Here is a 12547-nt window from a genome sequence, read left to right on the forward strand (position 1 = left end):
AAGTTGAAGTTTCTACTGATAGAAATGTTTATAAACACGATGAATGTTGTATGCAGTCTTTACCATTAAATTCAAATTGATAATTTTAGGTTTTTTGTCTAACAGTTACGCGTCTATGTATATTTTATTCTATAGTCTAGACCTTACAATTAGTAATTGATTCTTGTAACTAAAACATTTATTGTTCTATCAGCGGAGATTCATATTTGTTAAATTATTCTCAAATTAGATGAGTAGTTACTGCAAGTAGTGATGTAGTTTTGATGACCAACGACACATCTAAGAATCTGTGGATATTTATATATTTTATGTACCATGGAGCTCCCGTGATAGTTCTAAGAATTTTGGGTTGTGCTCTCTGTATAAGATCTCTACTGGTATTGCTTGCTGTTTCTCCTAATTGGATTCCGTATGTCCAAATTAGTTTTAAAACTGTCTTATACAGGATGACTTTGCAGTTAAGGCTTAGTTTCGATTGATGGTGGATTAGCAAGTGTAAATTAGAAGCTTTTAGTTTCATGTGGTGCCGCTTGGCTTCTATGTGCCGATGCCAATTAAGGAATCTATCTAAGTGAATACCAAGGTATGTAACGTGGTCAGACTGTGTGATGTTCACACCGCTTAGTGTCACTGGTGGACAACTTCCTCTCCTAAGAGTCCACATGGGTACTGAGAATGGTAGTGCCATCTTCAAGGGTGTTTAAAAGTACAGGATTGGTCCTAGAACTCTTCTCTGATGTCAACATGAACGTTGAATCTGATTGAAACCAGTGTTATCCTTACAACCTAACATAGTTTAATCTTGAAAAAGTTTTTTAATAAAATAACATTTTAAACAAATGCTTTAAAAAAATTAAAATTAGTAGTTCCTCCAAATGTCGATGTCACCGTAATAATATTCAAATATACACATGATGCAAAATATTCGACAAAGTCGAATTTATTACCTTTACTGCTTTTCAATTCAACTCCCAAATCACTTTTTGCGTTTTGAAAAACTTTTCTCAAACACGTTTCTGATTTCCGCACATAAAAGTTTAAGTATAGAGACAACCAAAAAAAAAATCAAACAAACAAACAAAAGTTGACCGCTCTTAACACTTTGGTTTATGCTAGTCAAACGTTCATGTTAAAAAAGTTTAAAAGTCACAATTTTGGCCAACACTTTTCATATGGTGGTTATGATTTTAAATGTTAGCTAAAACCATGAACGAGCTATACGTGTTTATAAGTTTTAGTAGTTGGCGTATGATTAGACAGACATTTAAAGGCATTAAATAAAGAACATAAAGAAAGAAAACTGTTGAATCTAGACAACAGAGTAAATGTGAGGATTTAATTCTAGGTTAAAACAAAAACAATTTCAATATGTGTTAGGAATATTGCAAATTACTATTTTATATTGTGGGTATATGTATGTATAAGAGCGATAGAGTTTAATAGTAAAAAAATTTAAAATTCTATTTTACCTGCCTGTATCTGGGTTTTAATAAAATCCTTTCTTGCCATTATTTTACACCTTTTTTTTAGTTTGTTGCATTTAGTTTTTGTATACTAAGGCCAACTACTTTAAGTTGTAGTACGAGATTAAAAGCAATAGCAACAACACCTACTTATCATTTATTTTACTCACGTACAACATGCATTTGAAAAGCAAACAATCATGAATATCAACTTTGCCATGCAATCTGCATTAGAATTCACAATAGATGCAAAAAAAAATGATATTGAAATTTAAAGATAAGCAATAATGATTTATAAAATTCCCTAAACTAAAGTCATAACAATAAAATAGAATATTTTAAAATTTAATTGTAGCCTTCTTAGATTCACAATAAATCTTACAATGAATTTAAAGAAAATTATTTACACAAAATATAGTAAAAAGTTGAAAAATAATTTTGGACTCATAAATGCTGACTTTAGAGGCAAGCAGCACATAGAAAGTATAAAAATCATGGCTTAAGTAAAACTACATCAACAATACTAACTGTAGAAAACACACTTACACAAACTCCATATACCAGAACATACATACATCAAATGTATTTTAACTATGATGCATAAACTGTGTACGGTTGTGTATAATACTTGTCAGTATGTAAAAAAGAAAATGCAACTTACTTCCCAGTAGATGTGTGAATATTATATGCAGAAAACCATTTGAAAAAAGAAACTGAAATGCATAAAATAGAGAGAAAAAAATATACGAAATCGCATCGATGTGTTGAGAAATCAAAATTGCTAAGCAGATGTTAGAAAAGTGATGCTAATTTACAACAATGTAGTGATGAGATGAATTTCGAAATGTGTTATTGATTTTGCTACTATAAAGATCATTTAAATTTAAGTAGTATTTAATAATTTAACACATTTTAAAGCTGCAACAAAGAACTATTAACTAGGTGTAATAAATATGCTTATGGGAATGTTTTATTATTGCTGTTTGATTTTAAGGAACTATCACAGGTTTTTAAGTTTATAGGTAAGATATTTTTCTAAATAATAAGTAAAACCATTTACCTCAGAAATACTTTATTTCGAAGTTATCTTAATTAAGAATTATTACTTTGCGTCGAGTGTGAGTGACACCCACATTTTAAAGCTTTGACATCAAAGTTATCAGTTTTATTGAAATCTTTTGTATGTTGGAAATAAAGCTGTCATTTCTTAATAGCTGTTAAAAGTACTCATCTGCTCAGAATTACTTTCTGGGTCTATGAACCGTTCGTCCGTCCATCCATGTAAACCTTGTGCACAAACTACAGGTCGAAATGTCAAAGATAATTCGACAATTAGGCCTCAAGGCCTATTGAACTTTGTTAGAATCGGTACATTTTTTCTACCAGCCCCATCCCAATGCTCTATATGATAATAGTGCATTTAAGTGCACATTTTTTTAAAATTTTCATTGTTTATTACATGTTATGAAGCTTCAGCTGATAAAAGAAGTTTCTCGTGTTTTAATTGTATATTATGGATTTACGTTTCGAAATAAAAATTTAATTTTTCCAAAAAAAAAAAAATCCGGCGCTATCTGGGTTAAGCTCTCGTAAATATCTTAATTATATAGATATCCAAACAAAATTATGCACAAATAAGTTATAATATAAGTTAAACTTGCACTATCAATATTAGTACTGATCGGTCCATAATTTATCACAGCTCTCATATAAGGACAACTCTAGAAAATTTCATTAACCCTTTCGCTTCATATTTTTCTGGGAGTGTTTTAAAAATATAATTTTAATAATAATGACATAGTTTTGAACAAAGAAACACAAATTTATAACAATTTTTTTTTTGAAATGTGATTTTCTTCAATATAAAAAAAATTTTGGGTTTTCGTATTAATTTTAAAATTTTTTTTTTTACAAGTTTAAATTTTTAAAGGTTTTTTGCAAGTAATCTTAAAATAAATTAAATTTAAATAGTACAGAAATATTTTACCTACAGTTTTTCATAAAAGATTGGATGCTTGCAGCTCAGCCATACTTGTGGTGTAGTCCAGGGACATTTTTTTAATCTAAAGTCATCCAATTTTTTGACAACATATTCCGAAGATAGAACTTCAACAACTTCTATTTCTTCATATTTAATATTAACTTCATTGCTATCCTCCCTCAAAATTTCTTGCCTGACAAAATAATCATTTTGGTCAAAGGTTTCTATTAAATCTAGTAAAATATCTATTTTTCCAGTTCTTCTATATTTAAAAAATCAGAGATTTCAAAATTTACTAGAATTTTTTCAATTTCACTTTCAATTTCATGATGGCCAAATGAATTTCATACAAAAAATAAAGTAACGTTTGTTACTGAATATACGCAACGATGATTTGTTGCCATATGGCAACATTACATAATAATGCGGTTTTAAAAATATTGTTTTATGTTTTTTTTCTATAAAATAATATGTTTTTTATGTATATCATGAAAAAAAAAATAATTTTATTGCTAAAATTAATTTTATTGTAAAATTTCAAAGTCCATTATTACCTACTTATTTTGCCCAAAATAAATATTTTTTTATTTGATTTTAGTACCTACATTACAAATTACAAATAATTAAAAAAATATGGATTAATCAATTCAGAAAAACACCACAGGCAACAAAATCGCGAAAGGGTCAATTAGCATAAATCTCTGAAATATATATTGTCCACATAAACAAATGGACGCAAATCGTGCCACCATTTTTTATCCAAGTAAGTCATAGCTCGGGAAAAAATGTTTTCCTGAAGATGCTACATAACGAAGTAGCGAAATATTGGATAAAGATATTTATTAAATATATCTTAAGATTACATAAATATTTGCATTATCGATTTGAATTTAACAGCCCGTATCGACTACCTGCAATATTCATCATGTTTACATCAGTAGAAGGTTTTACCTATCAACAATGTTGATAGAATACAGTTATTAGCATTGTTTGTAAGTATGGCAACACTAATTGTTTAAGCTGCTAACATTAACATTGATAGCTCTAGAATTCGAATATTCTAGTTTTGTCCGTTAAGAACAATGAAGATTGATGAAGACTGTGTATAAATAGTGACTGCGGTTACATAGTTAGTCAGTTTATCATAGGCTGTGTTAGAGTTAACATCAACTATTTTGTACATTACAAATGTAATTTTGCATTGAGTGTGTGTACGTATTTGTGTATTAAAAACACGTAGTGAGTATTTAAACTGTTTCAATAAATAAGGAGTTGTTACAAATTGTAAACTACAAAACTACTTTTATTTGCAATCAAAAGTATTCGGTTTATTTAAAGGAAATGAACCACCTTTTTTTAAAGGTAAACATGTAACAATATTTTCCAAAAGTTTTTGCAAAATTTCTGGTATGGTGGCCAGAATGTTGGTTTTTAGACTATCAGGAGCAGTTAAAGTCGGTGAACGTGGAGGACAGTTAAGATCGCTTGTGCGTGAAAATCATTGAGTTACCTGCAGAATGTGCTTGGTGAAACCACATGCTTATTGAATCCACATTTATACAATTTATAAAAAATTTGTATACCCTACACCACCATAGTGGGGAGGGTATAATGCGTTTGTGCAGATGTTTGTAACGCCCAAAAATATTAGTCTAACACCCACCTTAAAGTATACTGATCGACTTAGAATCACTTTATGAGTCGATTAAACGATGTCCGTCCGTCCGTCTGGTCGGCTGGCTGGCTGTCCATGTAAACCTTGTGCGCAGATTTGAAGATATTTCGATGAAATTTGGTACATATTATTTTTACGGCTCAAGGACAAAGCCTATTGAAACTGGCTGAAAGCGGTCTATTATTTCACCTAGCCCCCATACAAATGTCCTCCCGAAATTGGACTTTATCGGTCATAAATGTTTAATTTATATATGTATCTCCACAAATTCCGCTCCAAATAAGTTTTATATACACAAAATTCATGTCACCAAATTTTGTTACGATCGGTCCATAATTAGTCATAGCTCCCATATAGACCCGCTTCCGAAAATCACTTTAACGTGCATAAATAAAGCCCCCATATAAGGCCCACTTCCGAAAATCACTCAAAAATATAAATTATTGAAATTTTAAAAGAAAAATATTTTTGCTCTTTTACTTAGTGTAGGGTATTATATGGTCGGGCTTTCCTTCGGAGCTGGGAAAATACTTTGGTGATAGATAGGGAACACATCAGTGTTTCCAAGGCGGCATTTTGTTTTCTGTTCCCAGCTTTGGGATTTTAGAACATGTGGCCCAAAATTGAATTTTTGATAAAAAAATAGGTCAAATTGCGTAGGGGCGACACATTCGAAGAATGTGTTCTTCGTAAAGATATATTTCAAATAAACATAAAATTGTTCTTAAAAAAGAATTTTTTTTTTATTAAAAAAGAGTTAAGTCACCTTTTCGCCCAAAAAACAGCAAAAATTAATTATTTTTTGAATATTTAAACTGAAAATCGTTTATTTTTGGATTCATAATTGATATTGCTCTGAAATCTTTTGTATGTTATTCGTAATTTAGTTGTCTAACTAAATATTCGGTCCAAAAGTACGACCCGTATTTTTAAAAAAGCGGTCCAAGGTATGGAAAAATTTTAAAATTTCAATTTTGAAATTCCTATAACTCGGAAATTAGAAGAGATAAATAGCACACGCAAGCATATTCAAGACCGAGCCGAGCGCTTTCCAAAAATATAAAAATCTTTGAAATCGAATAGGAAACAAAAAAATTGCACGTGTTTAAAAATTTTACATGTCGATGGTACCCTATTTTGAGCCCCCATAGCGCCGCCCCTAGATCATTTATATGGCACATTTTAATACCTTAAACTGGAATTTTTCTTGGCTACGCCCACGTCAAATTTTATCCTGATCGGAGCAGCCGATTAGAAATAGCAGATTTATTTCCATAAAATTTTGATTCTGCCTCACTGTGCACCGTTGACCGAGATTGAAACACCAATGCCATTTCGGACGATACACCTCACCAAACAGTGCACTTCAGTGGGTGTAGTTGTCACTGATGAGCAGTAGTTCAATGGATTATTCAGAGCTCAAATTCTGCAATTTTGCTTGTTGGCATAGCCATTTAATAGGAAATTTTGCTCTGCTTTTTCACGGCAATGAATATCTTAGTCAAGCCATTGTTGGTAGGCTATGGACTAAAATTTTTGCACAATTTGAACTTTATATAAGAACAATGTACTCAAAATTTGTGTTGACCATCTCCTTGTTGATGTTGTGGGACTATGAGCTCCCGTAGACTTTCAATATTTTGAGCAGGCACGGTCTTATGTTGACGAAAATTTCCAACCAATTTGTTTATTGCTGACTCTGTTGGAGCAATGCTTGAAATGTACTTGAAATGAGGCTATACAAGTGCACAACTAAGTATCAAAACGCATAAAGTTAAAAATTTTGAACTAGCGCAAAATGAAATTATTAACTCTGCTATAACTACAAGTACACTAAGTCGAATAATGGTGATACTTATATTAAAACAGCTAAATACTTGCTAAGTATATACTTACATTTACTTAATATTTTATTTAACATACATACATTTTAAATTTCATGAATTTAGTTCAACTTTAATCTTGAAGTAATCTTAAAGCATTTCCCCTACATTTAGTTGCCAGCCTTTAAACAAACGTACACAAATTAACTTCTAACGTAAGTAATTAAGACAATAGAGTTATGTTGACTACTCCTCCTTTTCAAAACAGCATAAAAAGTTTTTCTTTACTATTTTTGCCAGGGGTGGAGGGGGGTAAATTTTACATCTTTCTTTAGGAAGAAACCTAAGAATAATGTGTAGAATAGTACAATACTAAACATGATATTTAACATTTAAAAAACAAAAAAAAGTATTTCCTTCCCTGTTTAGCAAAACAAAAGAAAAATCCGCATTAACGTAAAAACAGCAACAAAACTAAGAGAAACATCATTGAAACTAAAATGTGCAAAAGGAGCAAAAAATAATGAAAAAACAAAACTAAATATATAAACTGAATTTTCTACCTTTAATATAATTGAGTCATAGAGTTTTAATGGCTAATAATACAACAAACTACTGACATGGTTTTTGTTTTCTGTTTCTATAATAGAAAATAAAAAGCAACAACAAAACAATCACTCTACCAAATAGTTGTGTAACACTTAATGTCAGGGTAGAGTTTAGTTTAGCGAAAGTAGCTGAAGTAGAGACCTGTATTTTTAGTATTTTATAGTTTATATAGAATTTTCTTTTTATTTTACTGGTTTTTATGCCACAGTGAGGAGTCACTACTAAATAGCAAAAAAACTAATAATAAAATCAAGAAAAAGGTTAATTATGTGAGCATATCATGGGAAATTTACACTTTGACTGCTTTCTATGCAAAGGTATAATTATGTTATAATTTCTGTTCTGCAGTTGTTACTTCATGCCAAAGACCAAAATTAAACAGGAGCTGGGAAAAACTTTAACTAAAGTGAAAGTTTGTTTAACATTTAGACACGTTCTTATTGTTTTATTTTTTAGGTATAATAGAAAAACTAATTAAATGCTAACATTAAATAGATTATGGAATTAATTTAGTTTACAAACAATTTTTTGGGAAAGTTAAAGTTTTGTTTTGTATTATTTTTTTAACAATTTATAGGAATCTTACTTAAATTTCAATTAATTCAAGAAAACCTATAATGCGTATGATTGATATTAATTGGTCATATGAAATAAATATCAATCATAAGTTATGTTACGATTATTATGATATTTATTTCTTATAATACTTGTCAAGCTTTAATGACTTAATTTTAATTTTTATTTCACCATAATTGAGTCTTTGCTACAGATTTTATTTTTTGGAAAAAAAAATTCCAAAAATATTTCTGTTTTTTTTTGTTAGACATGTCATTTAAAGCAAACATGATGTCTCAATTCTAAAAGACAAGTTAGAAAAAATCTAAAGCAAAGCAAACAACAAATATTTTTGATTTTTTTTTTGTTTTTTGCTCTCACTTGGTTTCTATACATATTTTTTTTTGTTATTTTTACTTTGACAAAGTCTATGTAAGCACGACTACACAAATTTGAATATAAATTAGTAGGTTTACAGCATACTAAACAAACGTTTGACTAACACATTTTAAAACCAACACATACATTACACTAACTCACTCACATAGAATAGCAGAGAGAAAAAAGAAAATGAAAATAAATTCTTGCTGTAGAGTATAACTATTCCTCATTGGCGTTAAGTGTAAAGTTTGACAGAGTATTTATTCTTTTTTCTCAGTTGGCAAATGAATATATTGTGTATATTTTTTTTTTCTAACAACTCTATAGGACTCCTGCTGCTCGATGTACTTTACTGCAATTCGTCTGTTGCCTTTTCAGATTTTTTCCACAGGCCTTGGCTGCCTGGTTGTCTGTTTTTTAATTCCCCAACAATTTCAAGTCAATATTGTTTGGCAAATTGTTGCTGTTGCTATTGCTACAACAACTGCAACTCACTGGCTTGTGTTTTTCCTTTTACATCTCTGCTCATAGTGTATTTTCCTTCAGAACATTTTCTTAAGTTTCAGTCTTTAAAACTTTTGTATTCTTATCTTAAGCTGTTGGAGCAACATACATACATAGACAGCAAAAACAACAAAGTGTTACATTGTATAAATACTCGTACATATTTGTATTTGTATTTAAGTATATGTGTAAGTATGTGTGTGTATAGAACGACAACAGCTCTAAGAACAACATTGTATCCTGTGTTTTGTAAATTTGTTTGTTGTTTTATAATTGTGTCAACATGTTGCAGCATCCAAGACAAGAAGCCAAGAAAGACATTGCGTTGCGTTGGAATTTACAACGGAAATCGGTAGCTGTAGTTTGTCATGACAATCCCTGGTGTAAGAAAGTTGTAAAATATTTAGAAAATTTTCGTTTTATTTAAAATACAATTTACAGCAATATAAAAGATATTTGTGCTAAGTGTTTAATGAATGTTAATTAAAGGCATGGTGTGTCATTATTTAAGGTAATGATGTATTGTGGATTTGGGCTAGAAAATTATATTGATTGTAAACAGAAAAGCAACTGTGTTGATTTCTAATAGAAGCATTACCAAGAGTTCCGTTGAGGGAATTTAGTAATTATAGTTTTAGATGTAAGAGATTTAGGTTGGGTTCTAAAGAAGCTTAGTCGGATAATATTATAAAAAAGCAAATGTAAGATCAACTAAGATTCTTACAAATTATATGCTGAACATTGCAATTCATTGTTTTAATTGCTGCAAAGTGTGTTAGAATTTGTTAATCCTAAAAGAGATCATTAAATAAGCAAGCTTTATAGCTTCAACATACATCTACAAAAAAAAATAAATACAAAACTGCCAACTTTCTATGTTTCTTTCCATGGTATGTATATATTATTTTTGTTTTTACTCAAAATCAACTCAAGTGATTGTTTTTTAATTGTTAGCATCTAAAAGTTTAGTTTACTTAGTTTTGTGTATTTTGTTTTTAGTACTAATAGTTTGTTTTGCAATACAAATTCAAACATGCACGCATACACCCACCCACACACATTACATTAACATTCAGAAAACATTCATGGAAATTCTACAAAAAAAAAATAATAAAAAAAGAAATTCTAAAACAACAAAAGCGGAAATGACAGCCTGTTGAGAATTCAAATTCAAATTTCTATTTCATTTTATTATATTATATAGCTCCCTAACCGCTCACTCACTCCTTCTCCACTAAATACTACAAGTACTTTTGGTACAAATACTAGTACTTACACATGCACACCGTACTAGTTGTGTTACAAACATGAAAAAGTTCATATTCTACATAAAGTAATGAATAAAGTTGGCAGCAAATATTGCTAATGTTAGCAATTAAAATATGTCAAAAACCATTCTCAAGAAACACTTGTTGTAGTTGCTGCTGTAAATTTCCATTGGATTTTGTTGTTTCTCTACATTTGTATGCTTGTTTCTGCCTCAAATAGTTCTTAAGAGTATTGTTTTAGAAAATAATTTACCAAAAAGACTTTCAATTGAATTTAATAACTTTTTGGAAAATGTCAATGTTTTCTACTGCTATTTCTTCTTTTATAAATGTTACTTACTCTCAATGTAAATAAGCATAAAGTGTCTTCTCTGTGGACTGGTAATTAATTTTTCAAAAATTTACATTTCAACTGCTAAAAGACTTTTGTAGTGTAATAAAAATTAATGAAGAGTTTTATATTTTTGCAATGAAATTCATAAAATTTTGGAAATAAAAAAACAACACTGTGAAATCTTTGCCAAAAGCGATAAAACAATAACTACTGGCCTTAAATTAGTTATTTAAATTTGTAATTTCTTTTGAAAATTTTCAAATTAATTAAAATATCTAATAGATTGTTGTGGGGAAATAAATGGTTTTGTACCTCTGTGCGTATGATGAATATTTGCTAGACTTTGAAAACTCATATTAATCATACGTCTTAGTGCCAAAATAAAATGGGAATTTGTAGAAAAATTTTAATTTCGTGTGTTTATTAGTCATTATTTTGTGCTAAGCCCGATAAATACTATTGGAATTTTTCGATAAATTCCATAAATTTTAATGGTAAAAAAGTGATTTACTGAAGATACCGAACGTTCCAGTTGAGGTCTCTACACCTGAAACATTTAAAAAATACACAATATAGTGTTGGCTAATCGGATATTGAAAATGCGAGAGAAGTCATATGCAGCTCACACGGCTCAGTGGTTTAAATTTTAAGTATTAGAAATCTTGCTACAAGAAGGCTACCGCGTTTATTCAGAATCAAGTTCATAAAAATGGTGCACACATATGTAAACAGAGAAAACAGATTCGTGATAGCAACCGAATTTGTTGTCAATCGAATGATTTGGTTGCACATATAGAATTTTTCGGTTCTATCAACAGAAAGTCAGTTGATAAAGAATAATTTCGGTTGAAGCAGTTAACCTTTATTTACCCCTTCCAAAATTTTATAGCCACAACTGTAAAATTCGGTCACTAAGGTAGAATCATTCAATTGGCAACAAACTCGGTTGCTATTACGAATCTGTTTTCTCTGTGTAGTACCCATGAATTAGGCTACGAATTGTTTCCTCTTCTGCCCTATTCTCCGTATTTATCCCCCAGTGAATATTGTTTGTTTTCAACCCTGAAGAAATGTCTCGGCGGAAAAAGATTTGACTACAACAATGAAATCATCTCACAAAATATAGCTGTTTTGATTATATTTATAAATCTTATTTTTTGATAGGTATCTACAAATTAGAGAAACGTTGGAAGAGCCCAATGGTGAAAAATAAAATTTTTTTTTCGAAAAACCTGAGTTTCATTCATAAAGTCACAGATTTCAAAATTTAAATTGGTTGACTCTCACCAAACTAATAAAAGTCATACCAAACGAATTATTTGCTTTAACCAAATATAAATCATAATCTCTGGACACCCTTTCAACAATATGAACCGTTCCCACATTAAAGAATATTACTAAAGAGTTAAAGTTAATTTAATATAGAAAAATGTATGTAACAAAGTACTGGTTATAAAATTGAAAAAAAAAAACTTTAAAAAATCATTGAACATTTTTCATAATGAAAAAAACCAATAAATATTGTATCGTTCAATATATTAAATATTCAGCAGATAATTTTCCTCTAAATACATGACATTGGATTTTCATCATCATTCTTTTGTTGCAAAAATCTTTATAAAAAATTTACATTAAACCAAATTTGTTTTGCAATATTGAAAACATGCGAAAAAAACACATCATTTGTGACTGACATGTTAATAATACAAGAATAAAAAAAGAAGAGGAAAACACACTAAACTTACGCGAAAAAAGTGAAAACATTCTATACAAATATCCTGTTTTATGCAAAACATGTAGCGAACAATAAAAAAGAACCAAACGAAAAAAAAAATACAACAAGAAAAGGATTTATTTGTAAGACCTAAAATATTAATGACATATTTTCTATACCAAAATACACTGACACTTACTCACTCTCCAATAACAACCATAGATCATCATCAGTGACAAT

This window comes from Calliphora vicina, chromosome 2 (assembly GCF_958450345.1).
Source record: "Calliphora vicina chromosome 2, idCalVici1.1, whole genome shotgun sequence".
Classification (NCBI taxonomy): domain Eukaryota; kingdom Metazoa; phylum Arthropoda; class Insecta; order Diptera; family Calliphoridae; genus Calliphora; species Calliphora vicina.